Source organism: Triticum dicoccoides, chromosome 7B, assembly GCF_002162155.2.
Source record: "Triticum dicoccoides isolate Atlit2015 ecotype Zavitan chromosome 7B, WEW_v2.0, whole genome shotgun sequence".
Taxonomy (NCBI): domain Eukaryota; kingdom Viridiplantae; phylum Streptophyta; class Magnoliopsida; order Poales; family Poaceae; genus Triticum; species Triticum dicoccoides.
In genome coordinates, this window is record NC_041393.1 from 320730771 (window position 1) to 320753730 (window position 22960).

Consider the following 22960-nt stretch of genomic DNA (forward strand, 5'->3'; position numbering starts at 1 on the left):
GATGAACCACTATGTCGAGGATTCGATCAAACCCTGTATGCAATTCCCTTTGTCAATCGGTACGTTACTTGCCCGAGACTCGATCGTCGGTATCCCAATACCTTGTTCAGTCTCGTTACCGGCAAGTCACTTTACTCGTACCGTAATGCATGATCCCGTGTCCAACACCTTGGTCACATTGAGCTCATTATGATGATGCATTACCGAGTGGGCCCAGAGATACCTCTCCGTCATACGGAGTGACAAATCCCAGTCTCGATCCGTGTCAACCCAACAGCTACTTTCGGAGATACCTGTAATGCACCTTTATAGTCACCCAGTTATGTTGTGACATTTGATACACCCAAGGCACTCTTACGGTATCCGGGAGTTACACGATCTCATGGTCGAAGGAAGAGATACTTGACACTGGCAAAGCTCTAGCAAAACGAACTACACGATCTTTTATGCTATGCTTAGGATTGGGTCTTGTCCATCACATCATTCTCCTAATGATGTGATCCCGTTATCAACGACATCCAATGTCCATAGTCAGGAAACCATGACTATCTGTTGATCACAACGAGCTGGTCAACTAGAGGCTCACCAGGGACATATTGTGGTCTAAGTATTCACACGTGTATTACGATTTCCGGATAATACAGTTATAGCATGAATAAAAGGCATTTATCATGAACATTGAAACATAATAATACTTTTATTATTGCCTCTAGGGCATATTTCCAACAATTGTACCCACCCTAGTCCTCTTTCAATCGATCTCCGGACCCCGAGATGAAATCGAGAGAGAACGAGTGGGGGCATGTGTGATACCTAAGGCGGATTCAAAATTTTGAACCGGTGATCATAGTATCCGCAAATCATATATAAAGGGTATTCAATGTTCGTTTCATTTTTAAACGTACAATATACTCCCTCCTATCCTTTCTAGTTTACATATAAGTTTTATTTGTAGTCAAAGTATCTCTATGTTGATCAAACTTACAGAAAAAAGTATGAACATTCAACAACGCCCAATCAATATTGTTAGATTCGTACGTACTCCTAGATTTGTACTCGAGATGGTTTCCAATTTGTTTTCAACCACGTGAATGTGCTTGTTCTCGCACATGCTCTTCCTACTAGGATTTTGCCATGTATAGCCAGTCCAATAGTAACTTTTTTAAGGTCTCTGTCCAATAGTACTAGTCGAGTATTGACAACATCTGTACTAGAGTATGTAGTGCTCATAGTAGTACTCCCTCCTTCCATTTATATAGGGCCGATGTGGAGGAGAGATATGTGAAAAAGTAAGGGAGTGAGCTCTCATGCAAGCCTAGCTATATACGCATTCCTAGTTAAATACAATAAATATGAAGAAAGAGATAGAGAGGAGATGGAAAAAGTACTAATACAATAGCCAACCTTATAATTTGTTTTGCGGGAAATAGCCAACCTTATAGCCCACACTACTGTATGAGTGCATATAATAGATGATGGCTATAGATGACATGGCAGTTCCTTATAGCCATCCACTGGATATATTATTAACCATGCTCTAATGCGTTTTTCAAAACCGCATTTGACTATTGACAATATTAATAGTACATGAGATGTATAATGTGAAAATTATATCATTGGAAGCTCCTTTCACATACGAATTTGACCGTATGCTTTGTGTAAGTTGCATGTCATATATTATTACTTTAACATTTGGTTAAAGTTAGCCTCGAAAAACGCATTAGGCCCTATATAGTAAATGGAAGGAGGGAGGAGGAGTGGAAGTGGATCGTCTGACGTAGGTATCCCTGCCTTACCCTCCCTTTCGGTCACTTACTAGTGACCCCTGCTACGTCTTGAGCTTGCGTTGGTTTTCCTTGAAGAGGAAAGGCTGATGCAGCAAAGTAGCGTAAGTATTTCCCTCAGTTTTTGAGAACCAAGGTATCAATCCAGTAGGAGGCTCCTCAAAAGTCCCACACACCTACACAAACAAACAAAGAACTTGCAATCGACGCAATAAAAGGGGTTGTCAATCCCTTCACGACCACTTGCGAAAGTGAGATCTGATAGAGAGCTCTACACGTTGCCGGCGCTCCTCCGCATCCAACAGGACCGTAGTTAGCGGCTGGGGTGACCGGAGCCGAGCGCGGCATCAACCTCGGCGGCGGCTGGAGCTCGGGCGAGACGCGAGCGAGAGCTAGGGGCACGGGAAGGCGAGCTGGGGCATGCTGCGAGCTCGTGGGGAGGCACTGAGCGCAGTGGTGTGCTCGGCTGCGAGCTTCAACAGCCGTAGCCACGGCGGCGACATGGCTGGCGGCGAAGAGCTATCGGGCTCGTTGCGAACGGCGGCTAGAGAGGGAAGTAGAGCATGGGGAGAGGGGAAAACGATGGCGGAGCTCACATCGGGGTCGAGGACGGTCTCAGCAAGCTCGGGGATGCGGCGGAGGCGGTGAATGGACGACGGCGGTCTTCGGTGGCCGAGGAGGGGAACGGTGGAGCTGGCGGCGTCTAGAGGCTTCCGGTGCCGTGCGGCTTGGTGAGAAGGAAGAGGGGGACCAGGCAGAGCTTCTTGGCGTGTCAGCGAGGCGTGGGGGGGCTGGAGTCTGTGGTGGTGCTCGTTGGCGGCGACGGCGCGCTCGGGCGTTCGCGGGAGAGGGAAAACAGAGGAGGGGGAGACAGGGAGAGTGAGAGGGGTCGGGGGGTTGCATGGTGTCGCGGAGGGAGTCCAGGGCGACGAGGGGGCAGCCAGGCAGGCAGGGAGGGAGGAGGTGGTCGGCGCAGGGCGGGCATGCGCCTCCGTCCTCCTGGCAGGGGAGGAAGACGACAGGGGAGGAGGCGGTGGTGGGCTGGGCCAGCGAGCTGGGCTGCCAGCTGGGCCGGCCAGGTGGCTGCAGGTAAGTTAGGTGGGTTTCTGTCCTTTTCTTTTTATTTTTGTTTTCTAATTCTTCTGTAACTTGACGCTTTATTAAAAATACTTAGGCACGCTCAAAAATCTTGAAACTTCCCATGACAACTGTTGGGAATATATCCTACAGTAAACATTTGAGTTTATGATTATTTGGACATTTATAATATTATTTAGCATTTAAATGCCAAAATGCAAATACTATATGATTTAATCCAGTGACCCTCTATTGTCCTAGAAAAGTGTGCACCATTTTTGTCAGAGGTTCTAGACCAAGGTAAAGATGATGAACATTTTAGAAGGGCATTTTGGGTTCAGTGAAAATGATTTCATTTGGACCCTAGTTGAATTTCATTTACTGCTAGGGTTTATCAGCCCCCATTTCAAAGTTTTATAAAATTTAGACATGATGCACGGAGGCTAGTGCAAAGACGAGCAAGGCCTGAACCGGGTTATGACAACTCACCCCCACTAAACAAGAATCTCGTCCCGAGATTCAAGCGTGGGGTAAGATGAAGGGGGAACGCAAACTAACATAATCTTCACGATCCAGGTTGCACTTCATATGAACGTTGATTTGATCACCATCTTTGTCTCGATGTCTTGCTCCGAGAACTCCAACCAACATGACAAAAAGAGGAAAGGGAAAACTCTAGAAGGACCGATCTCCTTGAAGATTTAACAACTCGGGATCAACTCACGGGGTGAGTCATTGAAACCTCTCTGGAGCTGATACACGGAACATACAACTAGAGGGATGGAGTGAGACACATGACGAAGGTTCACTAGGTAGGCAAACAATTCCACATTTAAGAAGGTGGTGAACGGTTGTCAACATAGCTAGGAGTTGAATTGTCATGATACCATAACGAGACACCATAGAGGAGGTGACTCATAGAGTTGTTACCTTAAGTGGCAAAAGAATTACTTTTGATACATAGATCATTGAAACTCTCTATACCAGCCTGAGGTAATTCCCATATGATCGTTTAACAGAGTTCGAAGGAATGGCATACTCGGACTAGTATGGATGATGTGGATTACCTTGTTGAAGACAACACAATGGATGATTTGCTTATCATCGGAAATGGATGGAACCCATGGTAGGATGGCACAATGGCGGTGCAAGATGGGAACAAATGCAAATGTTGGGACGATTCTAGTAACTGGAAGAAACTCAACAGTAGAGAGTGGGTCCACCATTGAAAAGTTATAGCATAACCGAGGAAACTAAAAGCAATCCCAGTTAGTGCCAAAGATATCACCTGGTGCTTGCGCGTGCTCTCAAGAACTTGAGCACTTCCATATTCATCAAGTTTTTACCAATATCCATGTGTCAGGACCCCGACTCAATGCCACATCGATCTAGCATGTAACACCTCATATCACTTTGCGGCCTCACGCACGGTATCCCCACAGGTGTCGCCTTACCTTTGCCCGGGACCGTTTGCGCCTTTTGGCACACGTATATGACAGTGTCGCTAGCATCCATATGATAAGGAGCCCGGGCTGACATGGCTAGTCGTAAACCCAAAGTGGCACAAACTTACAGGGACAGGCATCCATAACCCAGCATCGAACGTGTCGGTCATCAGCGAGTGAATCCAGGCTGTAGCACTGGGCTAGCAGGACTCCGGTGAACCGGGCTGTAGCGGGCTAACAGGACTCCGGTATTCATCGCGTGACATTTCCCCGAAGGGACAGACACAGGAACGAAGAAGGACACATGCCGGCCAGCCTAAGTGTTCCGGAGCAGTAGCAAGCTACCAGGCTCAGTGGAAGCACTAGGAGACATTTCCCGGTAAGAGAGGCTACTAAGAATAAACAACTAGATAGTCAGATCCCACACATACCAAGCATTTCAATAACATACACACAATATGCTCGATATGTGCAAATATAACATGGCATCACAACATGACCCTACAACTCAAGTATTTTATTCAATAGGCTCCGAGGAGCGAGATATTACAAACATGGGTCTCATCACCCAACATTCAGAGCATACATGTCAAAACACAAATGGAAGCTTAACATGTCTGAGTACAGACATCTACAAATGAAAAAGGCTGAGAAGCCTGACTATCTACCAGATCCTGCAGAGGGCACAAGATCGTAGCTGAGGTAACAAGCTAAACGTCGAAGTCCATGCGGAACTACTAGTGAGACGGAAGTCTCTCTGCAAAAATATAAAATAGGCAAACGTGAGTACAAATGTACCCAGCAAGACTTACATCAAAACTAACTACATATGCATCATTATCAACAAGGGGGATGGTGGAGTTTGACTGCAGCAAGCCAGCTTTGACTCGGTGGCTATCCTGAACTACGACTGCAAGTAACTCTTTTGAGGTGGCGCACACGAGTCCACATATTCACCATATCAATACACCACTATGGATCCGCTCCCGTCTCCCTACGAGAACGCCATCCATAGCACTCACGCTTATCTTGCGTATTTTAGAGTATCCACTTTCACTTGTCTATGAACTGTACAGGCAACCCAGAAGTCCTTTACCGCGGACACGGCTATTCGAATAGATAATGTTAACCCTGCAGGGGTGTACTTCTTCACACACGCTCTCTCCACTTACCGCCATGTACACGTCATGTATCTCGACAACCTTCAAGCGGAAGCCTGGCGAGGGAGTCGGACACGACCTGACTAACCACACAAGTCTCTCGTCCAGGTTTATCGCCTATTCGGGTTCCATCCGCAAGGAGATCCGGCCGGGGTGTCGCTCACGGCCCCAAACGATGTGAGCAGGGTTCCCAAGCCCACCATCCGGGTGCCACTTGGTACACTGTGCCACTATGCCTAGTCTGTCCCAAGCCCACCTGTACCGGGTGCCACTTGGTAGACTACTAACACTACCTACAAACACCAGAAACTAGTTGCAACTCCTGGACAGAGATTGAGTTGATTAATAAGTCGAGAGGGGTCGAGTTACCGGAACCCAATGTGTGGTAGTAACTGTTCATGGATCACAAACGCAGAACTCAGTTCCTGAGGACGGTTTCAATGAGACAACCCACCATGTACTCCTACATGGCCTCTCACCGCTACCTTTACCAAATCGTGTTCACACACTTAGCTCACACACAGTAGGACATGTTTACACACCTCCGATTCATTCCCGATGAATCAGACCTGACTCAACTCTAAGCAGTAGCAGGCATGACAAACAAGCATGAATGAGTAGGCACAACAGGGCTCAAACAACTCCTACTCATGCTAGTGGGTTTCATCTATTTACTGTGGCCATGACAGGTCATGCAAAGGATAAAGGGGTTCAGCTACCACAGCAAGTAACAGATGAATCGGTGTTGTCCTAATGCAGTAAAAGAGAGTAGGAGCGAGAGAGTAGGATTGTATCGGAATGAACAAGGGGGTTTTGCTTGCCTGGCACTTCTGAAGATAGTATATTTCTTCATCGGTGTCATTGATCACATCGTCGGTATCACGTCTATCGAGAGGGGACAAATACCGGCAACACAAAAGGAAACACCATCAATGCAATGCACAATATGATGCATGATCATGACATGGCAATATGCCGTGGTTTGAGCTAATGCAACTAGCAGCAAGTTAAATGGGGTTGGTTTGAACCCTAGGTTCAAATTCAAACTCCATATGTGAAGGTTTAAATGCCATTTATATGATTTGTCCTAAATAGTGAGAAAAAGTTGTTCTAACATGCATGAAAATGGTACAGATGGATAGATTGGATTTTTTTGATCATTTTTCATATATAAATTATTTCATTTGGAGTTACGGTTGAATATTTATGATTTTTAGAAGTTTAGGACATTTTCTGGAATTTACTGAATTATATTTAATCCAGAAATTCCTTAACTGCATCGGCAATGTGTAAGCATGACGTCAGCAGGTCAAAGGGGATGATCCAGGTCAAACCTGACCAGGGGTCCCACTGGTTAGTGTCACGGTGCTGGTTAGGGTCGCTGACATGTGGGACCAGTCAACGGCCACGTCAGCCGGGTCAACTCAGGCATGTGGGTCCCGCTTGGTTTTAAACTAACCTAAACAGAAACAAAACTGGGATTAGTTAGGGCATGGGGCCCATGCGTCAGTGGCCCAGGGGGTTGGTTAGCGGTGTGTTTAGGCCCTAATCACGGCCACGTCGGCAGTCGCCGGAGTTCAGCCGGCGGCGACCAAGAGCACGGCGGATGTTCACCGGAGTGGCTCGGGTTTCACCTACAGGAGACCATTTGGGCCGCGGGCGGTACCGTTGGAAAGCTGGCACTCGGCCGCATCCAACGGAGGTGGAGGGAGGCCCTAGGGTTGCCGGAGTTGGGCTCGGCGATGAGGTCAAGCGGCGGCGGGGCTCGGGTTCCAGTGGGCGCAGGGTTGCAGCTCGCGTACGGTGAACGGGGTGGCACAAGAGGCATCTAGGGGCGGCATAATCACACCTGTGCCACGGGGGCAAGCAGGGGAAGCTCGGGAGCGCGGGCTCGCCGGCCATGGCGGACGGCGGCCCCGGTTGCTCACAGGGCGGTGGCTAGAGGAGAAAAACGCCGACGGGGAGAGGGGTGAGAGGTGCAGGAGCTCACAGGGAGGCAGAGGAGATGGTCAGCGAGCTCGGGGACGACTTGGAGACGGTGAATCGGAGCCGGCGATCTTCGATGCCCGTCGGTGAAGACGACGACGATGGCGTCACTGCAGGGCTCCCGGCGTCGTGTGTGTTGACGGAGACGATGTACGTGACGAGTGCGGAGCTTCCAGACAAGTGGGGAGGCGAGGGGAGGCCAGTGGGCACGGTGGCGGTGAGCTGTGTGCTGCGGGTGTGTTCAGGCGGCTGCGGGAGAGAGAGCCGGAGCGGTGGGGAGAGGCCAGAGAGGCGGGGGAGTGGGCGAGGGGGTGCTGGGCGTCTCCAGGCGCGGATAGGCCCGAAGGAGAGGCCGCCAGCACGAAGCAGGAGGTGGAGGCTCGGGCACGGGCGCGTCGACACGCCTCTGCCAGTAGGCAGAGGTTGAGGACAGCGGTGCCCCTGGTGGGCTGGGCCGCCAAGTGGACTGGCCAGGTGGGCTGGTATTCCTGGTGGGCCTCAAGGTAAGTCCAGGTAAGGTTGCTCTGTTTTATTTAGTTTAGCACTAAATCATTTTTATATAATTCTGAGAATATTTTTGGGCACTCTATGAATTAATCCAGTGTCCCTCAACATTTCTCAGAATATTTGGAGCTGTCAAAATATTTATAGCAATGTTTTGGAGCCCCAATCAAATACAATATGTGTTGAGGTAAAATCCAAAATGGCTAGGAAAAATGTGCATCACCTCTAGTTGTTGTTTCCAACATTTCCAAAAATCATGAACATTTTTCTAAGACCATTTTGGGTTTTTGGAATTTATTTTAGCTGAACCTATTTGATTTCTCTTAGGTTCTAGGGTTTGAGTCAATCCCCATTTCAAATTTAAAAGCAATTTAAACATGATGCAACACATGACTAGCTAGCCCAGAGCATACCAGAACTAGGGATGTGACAACTCACCCCCACTAAACAAGAATCTCGTCCCGAGATTCAAGACGTGAGGTAAGAAGACAGAGGGGACACAAAGCTAACGCAATCTTCACGATCCAACTGTCCTTCTCAAGATGTTGATTCATTGCTTCATATTGATCTTGACGTCTTTGCGTTCTAGATCTTCATCCAACTCGATGACGTTAGGAAGAAACTCTATCGGAAAGGATCATTGAAACTCTCCATACCAGGCTAAGGTAATTCACAACGATCGTTTGAAAGGGGTTCGGGAAAATGGCATACTCAGTTCGGAAAGGAAACTATGGTTATAGAACAACTCGACAAACGGGAGGCACATTCCAATTGATATCGAGGATATAACCTAGTGACTGAGTGTGCTCTCGAGAACTTGAGCATTTCCATAGTCATCAAGGTTTTACCAACATCCGTGCCGAGGATCCTGGCAACACATCTTACTACCATGATGAATAGTGATGGATGATGCAGATACAAAGGAAGATAACACCTTCTCAGACTTCACCTTAGCGAGGCCAAGGGAAAAAATATGGATGATCGACCGAGAGACATTTAGCACTCCGCTTCTAATGTTCTCCTTGATGTGCTAGCATAACCCATTTAATGATATGGTTTGGTATCTAAAACATCAAGTAAAAGGTCGGACTTCGGAATACAAAGGATCCACAAGGAACAACTTCTATAATAAGTCACTCGAATTCCTCATGGAGAAGATTGGTCAACTTGCTCAATCAAGATACTACAATAATAGGTCTTCCAACTAGGTGTGTCGGCCAACATCAACCTTGCCAGAACCTACGTCATAGATCTTGGAAAAGTTCCAACCATCATATCTGCCTGAGATTCAGATCTAGCTGGTAGCAGGATATTCCAGACTCATCAAGTCTAGAAGGAAAAATGAAAGTTTGCAACACAAATCAACGAGACGTTGCGAGATTCTCGGGAAATGAACTACGATAGCAAGCTCCAAAACATGAGCTGGTTCTGCTACAAACATGTGAACATGTTGTCCCAGACAAGCATGACCACGTAGTAGTCTTATAATAAAACACTATCGAGTTCAGGTTGGGGACCATCATTGAGGATATCAAAGTCCTTGCATAAGTCATATGATTAGCTCTTATGCAGGATCTCATTCTCTTTGAACAAATCAATCAGTGGCTTAGTGTGCTAGGAAACACATATGGAATGGAGGCGGCCAACCTCTCAAACCATAGAGTACTTCGCACATGCGTGACTAACTTGGGACGATTCCAGAGGAAGCAGAAACAATCTTTCTCAGATCCACGGCAACAACTTACATCAAGTGCATGTGAATTAAAGAAAGTCACTTCTTTCATCCAAACATATCCTTCATGAGATAACACGAACAAAATGCTAGCACAAGTTTCCAACACTAGCTTAATGTCCAACAACATCATGGAGGAGATAAGGATGTTGTCGATGGGCTCAACAACAATTTATCAAGATTCCAATGGAGATGGAATTCCACAACTATGTGAACAAGGCAATAGTATTGGCTAGACCCAAAAGATATAATGGTGTATGCTCGAGGGACAACCATGAGTAACACAACATTACGAACATCGTTGGTTCTGATTTGATTTGACTATAGCCCATACTCAAATCAAAGTTCTGGCAAGACAATAGATCCAATAATTGACCACGAGGTTCAATCAAGGAAGATATCATCTATCTTCAACACACACACACACACACACACACACACACACACAAGATATCCCTTAAAATGAACTAAGTCGGACAAGCTTTTATCTTCCAACTCTCCAAGTTGTTGTTTAGCCTAACCAACTAGCTCAGGGTATCCGACACAGATTCTTGGAGAAAGGGTGGTTACAAGAAAACCAACTTGATCACGAACTCAACATAGCGGTCAGGTGACGACCTGGTGATACTTCCGAGAAGATATTCGGCAAATCGCGAACTACCGGTATGTTACCAAGCTCGAGAAAAATCTTGCTTCTAAGGGCAAGACGAAATTATCAAATAAGCAAGGGATTTGCACAGCCCTAACTCATTGACCGAAATTAAGGACTAGGGGGCACGATCAACCTTAGGGTGATGATTCAACAACCAACACGCTAAGAATAAGGTTATTTTCCATTTAACTACCAAGCAACCGAGTTGCTAGGAGTATAGATTTCACACATCATGATTCACTTATCGGCGTTCCGGTTATAATAACACGGGAACCAAGGAATGAATATCGATGGCGAGAAGTATCGCTGTATCAAGAGTTCATCGGATGGTGTGCAATTCCCATGATAACCTTAATATAAAGATGGTAATACTCCAAGGTAGAACAGAACAAAAGCTGGATTAGTATTTGATCTGCGGAACACAACTACTTTGACCCAATCCTGGATATGGATGAGGTACTGGAGTTTGTTTCTCCTAGTCATTCCGGAATAGAATGGCTTGACGGACCACAAGAATAACAGGCATCGATGAACGAATGCACGCATACTCTTGACTATCAATTGATAGACAAGGCCAGAAAACAACTAAGGAGGGACAACTCAAAAGAACATATGATTTTCCAAGTTGTGGATGCATGGATTAGCATGTCGAACGAGTTCAACATATTTTTTTCCGGATAACCCATGCAGATAAGCTAGAACTGGCAGAGTAACAACATAGAATCGAGAACTCATCAAGAGCACTCTGGTTGTGATCTTTCGGCTTAGCAGAGAACTTCTGCCATAAGCAGTTCATGGTATTTGGAAGAAGGATATACCACGAATCTCGAGGACTATCGCAAAGGTTACTAATAACCTAAAGAAACTAGCAAACACTAACAACATGAAGTAGGTAGAGTGAATCTCGGGTTCAAGAGCCCAGGAATAGAATACCTACCAACTAAATGGCATCATGGGATGCTCTCGAGAATGATGGCCAGAATCATCACACTGGGACACAAATCATGGCTAGATTACTAGATGATCCCCTAAGACACCTAGGGTCATAACAATAACTCCAACATATATGTCGAGGCAATAGATTACCTCAACTCAGCAATTAGTGTGATCAGCCTGGCCCAAAGGAACATCAAAACCAGACGGAAAGGATTGCAAGTGCATCAGATTGTTTAGAAACCTGGGATGACTCGAACAGCATAACGGCTGTAAATGCTCAAAAAATTGGAGACATGCTACAAAAAGGGTGGCATAGCCACTCAGAAGCACAATATCAAGGTTTCGAGATCAACAGTTAACATACAGAAGATAGTAGGAACTGAACGCAAGCTTAGAACCATCAATCCTATAGGACTACGGATTAGTAACACGTGATACTGATAGAAAGAAGAGAAATCCTAATTCCTTAACCCCGTAGGAAAGATAAGATGACTCAGATCAGAAGGGCATAAGGTATAAGGAGTAAAAAGAGCCTTACGTTCCATCCCACAATCAATTCCCTTATATAACTAAAGAATTTCTAGACTCAACTTCGACCAGTTTGGCTTGGTAATCCTACAGGCAGTCAAGCTCTGATACCAAAGCTGTCAGGACCCCGACTCAATGCCACATCGATCTAGCATGTAACACCTCATATCACTTTGCGGCCTCACGCACGGTATCCCCACGGGTGTCGCCTTACCTTTGCCCGGGACCGTTTGCGCCTTTTGGCACACATATATGACAGTGTCGCGAGCATCCATATGATAAGGAGCCCGAGCTGACATGGCTAGTCGTAAACCCAAAGTGGCACAAACTTACAGGGACATGCATCCATGACCCAGCATCGAACGTGTCGGTCATCAGCGAGTGAATCCAGGCTGTAGCACTGGGCTAGCAGGACTCCGGTGAACCGGGCTATAGCGGGCTAACAGGACTTCGGTATTCATCGCGTGACATTTACCCGAAGGGACAGACACAGGAACGAAGAAGGACACATGCCGGCCAGCCTAAGTGTTCCGAAGCAGTAGCAAGTTACCAGGCTCAGGCAAGGCCTATAAAGTTCAACGTCCAATGTATTATATTTCTGAAGTCTTGACTCCATCCAAGTAGAGGTACCCACATTATCAGAAGCTTGTCTATGGGATTTACTTGACTGTGAAGAAAGTTGCACATTATTTCCAAGACCACTCAGTTTTAGTCGTCAGCGATGCTCCATTGTCTGAGATCATGAACAATCGAGATGCAACTAGTCGAGTGGCTAAGTGGGCAATGGAACTTCTCCCTCTAGAAATCAAGTTTGAAGTGAAGAAGGCGATCAAATCTCAAGCACTCGTGGATTTCTTGGTCAAGTGGATTGAACAGCAACAACCGACTCAAGTTCACTCAAAACACTGGACTATGTTCTTCGATGGGTCCAAGATGTTGAATGGTTTTGGTGCTGGAGTGGTTCTGGTGTCCCCAAGAGGTGATAAACTCAAATATGTCCTCCAGATTCATTTTGATTCCTCCAATAACGAAGCTGAATATGAAGCACTTCTCTATGGGTTGCGTATGGCCATCTCACTCGGCACCGTCACCTGATGGTCTATGGCAACTCATATTTGGTGGTCAATCAAGTGATGAAGTAGTGGGACATTAGAAACCCTGCCATGACTGGATACTGCAATGAAGTGAGGAAGTTGGAGAAAAAGTTTGAGGGATTGGAGCTTCACCACATTCCCCGAATCAAAAATCAAGCAACTGACGACTTGGCAAAAATAGGTTCCAAGCGGGAACCCATCCCAAGTAATGTGTTTCTTGAGCATCTCCATTCCCCATCAGTGCAAGGGGATCCTTTCACTGAAGAACCTCCCCCGGCGACAAGTCCTACCAATCTGACTAAGATCGAAGTACCAGCAGTGATTGATTTGGTTATGGAGATCCTGGTGATTACTCCCGACTGGACAGTAGCATACACTGCATGTCTACTCAGGAAGGAGCTTCCAGAAGATGAAGTTGAGGCACGTTAGATCGTTCGCAGATCTAAGGCTTTCATAGTTTTGGATGGACAGCTCTACAGAGAGATTGTTACTGGCGTAGCCCAACGATGTATTTCTCCTGAAGAAGGTCAACTGATATGGGAAGAAATCCACTCGAGAACCTGTTGTCACCATGCATCCTCTCGGACCATCATGGCCAAAGCATACCGAGCGGGATTCTATTGGCCACGGGCCAATGAGGCTGAAAGGAGACCATGGAAAAGTGTGCAGCTTATGTTGGTTTTTCCCTTGAAGAGGAAAGGGTAATGCAACAAAGTAGAGTAAGTATCTCCCTCAGTTTGAGAACCAAGGTATCAATGCAGTAGGAGATAACGCACAAGTCACCGAATACCTATACAAACAATCAACAACTTGCACTCAACGCGATAAAGGGGTTGTCAATCCCTTCACGGTTACTTGCAAAAATGAGATATGATAGAGATAGATAAATGGTAAAGTAAATATTTTTGGTATTTTTGGTTTATAGATTGGAAAGTAAAGATTGCAAAGTAAAGGAACGACGACAGAAATTGGCAAGTTGATGAGAAAATATGACGTAAAATAGACCTAGGGGCCATAGGTTTCACAAGTGGCTTCTCCCAAGATAGTACATATTACGATGGGTGAACAAATTACTGCTAAGCAATTGATAGAAGAGCGCAAAGTTATGATGATATCTAAGGCAATGATCATGAACATAGGCACCACGTCCGTGTCAAGTAGATCGAAACGATACTGCATCTACTACTATTACTCCACACATCGACCGCTATCCAACATGCATCTAGAGTATTAAGTTCATAAAGAACAGAGTAATGCATTAAGTAAGATGATATGATGTAGAGGAATTAACTCAAGCACTATGATGAAAACCCCATCTTTTTATCCTCAATGGCAACAATACAATACGTGCCTTGCTACCCCTGCTATCACTGGAAAAGGACAACGCAAGATTGAACCCAAAGCTAAGCACTTCTCCCATTGCAAGAAAAATTAATCTAGTAGGCCAAACTAAGCCGATAATTCGAAGATACTTGCAAATATATCAAATCATGCATATAAGAATTCAGAGAAGACTCAAATAATATTCATAGATAATCTGATCAGAAATCCACAATTCCTCATATCTCGGCAAACACACCGCAAAAGAGTATTACATCAAATAGATCTCCTAGAACATCGAGGAGAACATGGTATTGAGAATCAAAGAGAGAGAAGAAGCCATCTAGCTACTAGCTATGGACCCGTAGGTCTGAGGTAAACTACTCACGCTTCATCGAAAGGGTAATGGTGTTGGTGTAGAAGCCCTCCATGATCGAATCACCCTCCGGCGAGACGCCGGAAAAGGACCCTAGATGGGATCTCACAGGTACATAAGGTTGGGGCGGTTTAAAAGTGGTTTTGTGGCTCCCCTGGAAGTTTTTGGGGTATAAGTGTATATATAGGCGAAGGAACTAGGTCAGGAGACCCACGAGGCAGGGTGCGCGCCCTACCCCCTGGGCGCACCCTCCACCCTCGTGGCCGCCTCGTTGCATCTCCGACTTCATCTCCAAGTCTCTGGTTTGCTGGTGGTCCAAGAAAGATCATCGCGAAAGTATCATTCCGTTTGGACTCCGTTTGGTATTTCTTTTATGCGAAACTCTAAAATAGGCAAAAAAAAACAGAAACTGGCACCGGGCTCTCGGTTAATAGGTTAGTCCCAAAAATAATATAAAACTGCATATTAATGCATATAAAACATCCAAAACAGATAATATAATACTCCCCCCGTCCCATAATGTAAGACGTTTTTTGACACTACACTAGTGCCCAAAAACATCTAACATTATGGGACAGAGGGAGTAACATGGAACAATAAAAAATTATAGATACGTTGGAGACGTATCAAGCATCCCCAAGCTTAATTCCTGCTCGTCCTCGAGTAGGTAAATGATAAAAACAGAATTTTTGATGTGGAATGCTACCTAACATATTTACCCATGTAATTTTCTTTATTGTGGCATGAATTTTCACATCCGAAAGATTCAAAACAAAAGTTTCATAATTAAAACAATACAGAGGCTAACCAACTCACTTGGAGAATGCTCCCCCGATTTCAGCCTTCGTTGGCCGTTCGATCAGGGTCAACGCGGTCATTTTTTCGCTGCTGATCATTGGATCTGGCTGGAAAACGTCAGTTGCTGTTTTGACCGTGCGGTAAAACGTGGACGGAGGATGACCTGTGGGCTCAAGCAAAAGTGGATTGGCTGGGTCAAAGCTTTTTGGGTGCGCGAGCGGCCGCGCCGCGTGCGTGCATCGTGGGCACACTGCCCAGTTTCTGGGTTCGCTCGCCCCTCTGGATTTGCCGGTTGGTGTGGCTGCAAGTAGGCCTACCTGCTCTTTGGTCCCACACGTTGGTCTGATGGTTGTCACTTTTCCATGTGCGTGTTGTCATCCCGCGTTATGGGTTACGGGGAGCAGTTGCGCAAGGATAGGCTGATGCGTATGTACCCACCTCTGTTCGATAGCGATAACGGGTGGGCCGGCGCTGCTCCTGGTCCCGTTCGTTGGTGGCACTGGCTGTTGCGCGTCTCATTGCCATTGGGATTCACCAATCCCATCCGCGCCCATCCTCCGAAACGTTCAAGGGTTCGCCAACCCTTCGTCAAGCCTGCGGCCCCTCCGCCTCGTCTCCTCCTTGCTTCCTCTCCCATGTCATTGCCCTCGAGCCCGCGCCCCCTCCACCTCGTCTCCTCTCCAACGCCGCCACCCTTGATGCGCCGTCAGGGACGCCGTCGACACGTCGGGGATACGTAGCGATGGAGCTCAGCCCAAGCCCACCAGAAGCCCACTCCTAACCCTATTCGCTCGATTAACAAGACCAGGCAACGGATTGGATCGAGGGCGCCCGCATGGCCTCGTCGCCGCTGCCTCCTGGATTTGCTAGCCGCCGCGTGGAGTCACCCTGGCCGCCGCCTTGAGTCACCTCTGTCGCTGCCTCCTCGAGTCACCTCCATCGCTGCCGCCTCGAGTCACCTCCGTCGTCGCCACAAGTAAGCTCCACCGTTGCCGCCAGGAATCTCGTCCAGGCAAGGTAACTTCCTCTGAGCCCCTGCTCTACCTGGTCCTCCTGCCCTGCTTGCGCGTGCGCATGTGTCTGTGTGTTGTGTGTGTTTAGCCATCCGCCTCCCTTCCGATCTTCAGATCTCCATATTTGGTGAATGCAGTGTTTTGGTTTCGTTGGAATACTATCTGTATTCGGGGATTAGCTACGAAATGATGTTTTTAGTTCGAGTGTGGATGCTCGGTAATAGTGATTTAGGTCTTTTTGTAGAACAGAATGATTAAATCGGTCTATTTCTGGAGAAAATTCCTAGGAATTTGATTGACGGACGCATCACTATCCGGCGCTGGATTATACATTTTTGCAGCATTACCAATGTTGTTTTTGTTTGGCAGGAATGAATGTTCTACGGTTGGAGCAGAGGGGGTTGGGCAGCAGTTGAGCTTAGGTGGGTGTCCAGGTTCTATAACTGACTCACCAAGAAAAGTGTGATGCCAGTTATGCAATTTCTTTTCATAGAATGTTGTTATCTTTATCTTGGTGAATGTACAGAGCTAATGTTCAGTTCATTGTTTCTGGCATGAATTTACAGATTCAAGATTTTCTTACACATGGGGCTTATTCTCCTAATGTTTCTAGGTATTTCTCATTATTAAGAGCATTTACGTTGCTTTACGGAGTATACATCAAGCACGGTTGAAGTACATATCAAATAGTTGTATTCTAGAGTTGTTTGATTCACATGATAAAGATTCTACAAAAACTTCCCATGCCATAATAAGTTATAATGTTTTGTTTCTCTTATATTTATATGTTTACACCACTGCTTTTCTACCAATTTTATTGGAGGCTCATATCAGGTTGCTTTGGAGGCTGATATCAGGTGGCTACTCATGTCTGGCTTGGTGCTTATATTTTAGATGTTCCATTAATCTTGGCTGCTTTTCTCATCCGTTTTGGGCTTTAACCTTGGGTAAATGGACTAATCTTTTCCTTCTCTGTAAACTGTCTGCTGACATGCTTATGCTCTAACAAGTTCCTCTGCTTTCATTTTGCACGTTGTCAGATCTAGAAGGTTGCAGCTTCTTTGTTCTCCTACTCAAGATTTTCTCATTGTTCAGTTCAAGCCATGTTCCTCTGGTATCTTCCTTTACATTTTCTTTAAGAGATGGTCAGTTGATCTAGCCAAGGGCTTCTCTATTGTTCATGGTTTATTGGAATATGTTTTGCTTGGCTAACAAAATAGTATGCATGTGTGTGAGATTACTTCTCGGTAAATCTAACATAAGATTCTACCTTTAATTCCAATTTTTTTTAACTCTCACAAGCTCCCTTTGATGTTATGTGTTGCTGGAAGTTTGTACTTGCAAAGAGAACAATTGAAAACTTGACCACTACAATTATATTTACCGGCTATAATGGTAACTGGGGGATAAGCATCCTAGACATTTGTACCAAAATCCTTGGGCGTTCCTATATGGTCTCTCTATTTTAGAGTATGATGCCCTCAACAATTGGAAGAATCAACATGTAAATCAATTTATAATTATAAAACCTTGTGAGCTGGATCTCCATTTTCAATTGGCGGCTTTTCTTAAACATTCATAATTTTGAAAGCTTCTACAAGACTCTCCTTAGACCATTCAGCATATGTTCTATAACCCAAAGCAAGTGCATGGATACCCTATACTCCAACAAGATATTATATGAACGCAACTAAAAGGAAAATAACATCTCTCCAGAAACTGAATTTTCCTCAAATCATTTCTCGAGATGCCCTCTAACCTATGTTGCGTTTATGACTGAATCTTCTTTTCTTTAAGACTAGCATGTTATCAGCCTTTGGCATCTTTAATCTTCAATGTAGAAGATTTAGATCAAATTTGATCGTAGCAAACACAAATGAACACAATAAAAAAGTTGATGGTAAAATTGTTCATTGTCTGCCATATTATATTTGTTATAAGTGATAGTAGAAACTAATAATGAATTCTATCTACATTCAATGAACTATGGAGAACATGTGCTTGGGAGGGGATTTGGAAAGATCAGTTACGACGAGTTCTTGTTTTACTTAATAATCTTCAGTTTCCTAATTCATAGCTCTGTGTAGTGTGTACACACTAACCAAAGGAGGATCACATTTTGTTCTTCCTTTTTTAAATAATTATGAGTCAGTTGCATTCTGTTGGTTCACTAAACTCACCTTACTCATTGTTTACATATAGAAATAAACCCTTTTGGTCATTGTAGATGTGTACTGTTGTAACAATGCATGTTAGCTACAGGTGTTATATAATTCGCCATGAGCTGCCTGAGGTGAGGAACGGGCACTCCCAACGCCGTCCTCCAATCAGTCCTTCACGGCAAAGAAAGCCAGCTCTCGGATTTCAGTAAGGAAGGCGCGGCCACCATGCCATGTCCATGGCACCACCGACCCTTTACCTGCCTCCTCTTTGAAGTGCAGCACCATCGTACCCCCTTTGGCCCTTCCCATACAGTTTTGCCTCACCATGTAAGCATTCATCTGCTCCTCCTCTAGCTCTTGTCCTCCTACTTCTTCTCCTGGGTGGACATGGACACTGAACCATGATGGAATGAGCTCGGAATTGTCCCTTCCATTCTCCCCATTTAGCTCATTTTTTCCCGTGCAGAGGAGGAAGACAGGAGCTGTCTGCCTGCCTGCTACCCCAAAAGGATGCGCCACCCAGTCAGCCGAGTGATGGTAGATCCCAGTGGAAATGCCTCTGGTGAGCTTATGTGTAAAAAAATCTCACAATGTTTATGAATTTCAGAATTAGCAGCATTTGTTGTTGTGCATTACCGGATTTGCTAACAAACAGTCTCTTTTGTTATTGATTGATTTGCAGGCTCACTGGTTTTGGTTCAGTTTGAAGGGCTCTCGGGGCAAAAGATAATTGAGTTGTTGAATCTGAATGTTAGTCAGTACAAACTTCTACCTGTAAAGTTTAGATACAATTATGTGTCTTGAATTATTTTTATTTCCTGTTTCTTATGCTAGGCCCAAGATAGGTGTATTTGCTATTTAGGTTGGTTCTAAACTACATGTTTCCTAATTTTATAGTTTTTTTTAGCTTTCAAAAAAACTATAAAATTAGGAAACATGTAGTTTAGAATAAAGAATGAAAGGCTAAATTCTTATTTCAGAATTACACTCATGACTTTCAGACTGCTAAACATATTTGATACATCTTCCACCTCCCCGCTACTACCACCAAGCACAGAAAGACTGCGATTGCAGCAGCGACAATGACTCGTTTCACTCTGTCTCATGATGATTGGTTGGCTGCAGGGGCGCCGCGAGGAGTGGAGGATCGAGGTTGTGGGTTGCCAGCTTCAAATTTTGGTTGAGCACTTCCTCAAGAATCTTGTTGAGGTGTCTGTTTCCTCTCTTTGTGTCATGAAAGATTGTGTTGGCTGTAGGGTCTTCGCAAGGAGTTGAAGGCTGAGGTCATGGTTGCCAGCTTCAATTTTTTGCTGACCAATTCCTCAAGAGTCTTGCCAAGGTGCTCTCCTCTCACTTTTTCTCTTAGTTCCTCCCCTCCCATCGCTAATGTTTAAACTTACTAATACATTAGTTTTTAAACATTGCGTGTGCAGATCTGAGGATGAAGGGAAGAAGAAGAATTTAACTAAAGAGTTGAAGAAGATGAAGGTGAATTTTCTTCCCTTTGTTCTTCTGTTCTGATGTTTATGATTTGTGATGGCTAGATGAGATTTGTGGTGAAAATTTCCCATTCTTTTATTTACCTACAGATCTTGAATGCACGATTGATGATTTTGCTGGATAGGTTACAAATCTAAATAATAAACATTTTTAAATGATGTGGTTGGTACACATGCGAAGCTAAGAAAATATATAGTTTACTCACAGTGTTGTTTGATCCACTGTTGTGTGACAGGCTCGATGATGGTCTGGCAACGCTACATATACATCTGAATGCCAATGATAGTATGGTTTAGATAGACAAGTTAATAATTTCTTTTTCTTCATCAAGCTTATTCTTCCATTGATCTACATTTAATTTGATTCACAAACCCGACACCCTTTGGAGTAGGCAATGTGTATCTCTGAATCTTGGCACTTGGGTGTTATATATATTTCATTGGTTCGTCGCTCATTGTAGCAATGTACGGGCCAGAGACAATCGGCGATAAAAACGATCTGCTTGCAAGTTCTATATTACCAGCGGAGGCTTTGCCAAGAGGAAGGGTAATTCGTGCAGGGTAATAAACCCTACATGGTAATCAAGGGGAACATCTTTATAAGTTGTGCTTTTTGTAAGCTACGATGTGTTTTTCATCTCGTTGTTCTTTAGATATCTTCCTTTTACATTTTTTGTATGTGATGGTTAGTTGATCAGGCTGAGTGCTTCTTTGCAGTGCTTGCTTTGTTGGAACATGTTCATTTGGCTAATAAAACATTACACATCTCTCTTGAATTATGTGCATCTCCTTTTTAGTTATTTGATTTTTTTAGTGACTCGCTAATTGGAAAATCAGGATTCTAAAACTTGGCATAATGAATTCTTGAATTACGTACTTCTTATTGTGCATGTCAAACTGAGGACTAAATATATTTTTAGTTGAGCTATTGTTTTGAGTATTTCTCTGCAACAACTTAAATTACTTTTTGCAAATAAAATGAGCTAGCATATGCTATACTTGCAATGGTAAATTAATTATGCAGTTTTGAGGATTGAGGAAATTAATGGTCAGTCGGTCATTGAGGGTTTGAAAGAGCCATCAAGGCAACGATCTCATTTCATCTCATGTATTGATTTTGTTATCTTCTTTATATGGCATTTTATTAATTATTTATATATATTTGCCGTACTGCTTTTCTAAAAATTGATGTATCCTTTGTCTCCATTTCCGTATCGCCGTATCTGTGTTGCCAGTGCACCATAGCAATTACTTATTGAAGGAAAATGTCCCTCTTCTTGTTCCCATTGCTCGATAAGCATGATCGCATTTCTACCGATTGATTATAAATATGGCCTTTCTTTTGATTATTTGGTGGTACTTCTGATTGGCACTATGAGGTGCTTCTTTGTCGTGTAGATTCATCCTTTACTTAAATACTGATGATGATATGGTTGTAAATTAGTCTGGTATATGCCAATAGTTGTCTCTCCCAGAAGAAATTTTGTGAGAATAGTGTACCTAAAGAGTTGGTTGTTTGTCTGGATTGAACACCCAACTATAAGAATGGGTTGACAACACCGATTGACTCTATTGGCGCTTCTATGTTGGCCAGCTTCATCATTTACTTATACACTGATGATATTGTTGTCAGCGTGTTGTAAGTACTTCGGGAAACAAGCCTGGTATATTACAATGATGTAGTCCTGCAGATCAGTATAGGTCACCGGCTTTATATTGTGGTCAGCGTGTTGTAAGTACTTTGGGAAACAAGTTCTGGGGTAAGTTTATCTGCTTGCTCATGCATTTTAATACTTGATTGATGTCCTGATAATTTGTGAAGTTCTGTGTACCATGTGATAAGCTGCACATCAGGTTGCATGGCAGCTTGTTTGTTGCTTTTAGGATGTGCATGTACCCAGGTGGATCAAATACAGATACCAATCATATATTATTATTTTTACACGTGTGTTTTTCTTGTGCCTGCCAAACATTTCAAAAATTGATTATATCATTCAGATGTATTGAGGCTGGGTTTCTGTGATCCAAAAAAAATCATCTGCCATGGCTTTCTTTTTACATACAAAACTAAGTGTGGAGCAGTGTATATGTTCATTGCTTTCTTATCACATCGCATTTGTCGGAGGTGTTGTACTGATTTGAAGGAAATGCTTTTATATCTCCAAGTTGATCAACTACACAACTTCTGATCCTAAAGCCTTTCTTTAAAAGGGGCTGGTCAATGCAGCTCCATGTTGCGCTATCTTGCTATTGGGCTCTTCTTTCGTTACTTAAAATGGTTAGATATCTCTGATGTTAAATTCGTGGTTGATTGCTTATATCCAAAATAACTATGTTAGTACACTGAAGCCAATTTCTACATTGTTAGTGAAGTTGGCTAAATAGTTTTTGCGCCACTAAGATATATATGTGCACTGCATTATAACCCTGTAAATTGTTGTGCTATTAGTTTAATCCAGAATATAATTATGTTAGTACACTCTGCAATATAATTATGTTATATTCTGCTTTTGTAAGTTTGCTGGTCCATATTAATTTCCTCGAGCTTAGTCTAAGGAGGCGACATGTTCAACAATTAGGTGTAGCGGAGATGCGTATGTTGAGATGGATGTGTGGCCACACGAGGAAGGATCGAATCCGGAATGATGATATACGAGATAGAGTTGGGGTAGCATCAATTGAGGAGAAGCTTGTCCAACATTGTCTGAGATGGTTTGGGCATATTCAGCGAAGGCCTCCAGAAGCTCCAGTGCATAGCGGATGGCTAAAGCGTGCGGAGAATGTCAAGAAAGGGCGGGGTCGACCGAATTTGACATGGGAGGAGTCCGTTAAGAGAGACCTGAAAGATTGGAGTATCGACAAAGAGCTAGCTATGGACAGGGGTGCGTGGAAGC

General features: G+C 44.4%; 1 long non-coding RNA gene across 7 annotated transcripts; it reads left to right on the forward strand.

Annotated features, from left to right (window-relative positions):
• Positions 1-15871: 15871 nt before the first annotated feature.
• On the forward strand, positions 15872-22010 carry LOC119336522. Of its 7 annotated transcripts, XR_005162604.1 has the most exons (12): positions 15872-16409; positions 16775-16827; positions 16972-17018; positions 17240-17352; positions 17446-17519; positions 18668-18894; positions 19034-19129; positions 19250-19317; positions 19693-19719; positions 19824-19906; positions 20001-20055; positions 20528-22010. It is a non-coding gene; the product is annotated as an uncharacterized LOC119336522 (long non-coding RNA). The 7 variants fall into 7 exon arrangements; XR_005162602.1 differs by having other exon boundaries at positions 17229-17352; positions 19693-19906; XR_005162599.1 differs by having other exon boundaries at positions 15873-16409; positions 17446-17550; positions 19693-19906.
• Positions 22011-22960: the final 950 nt, after the last annotated feature.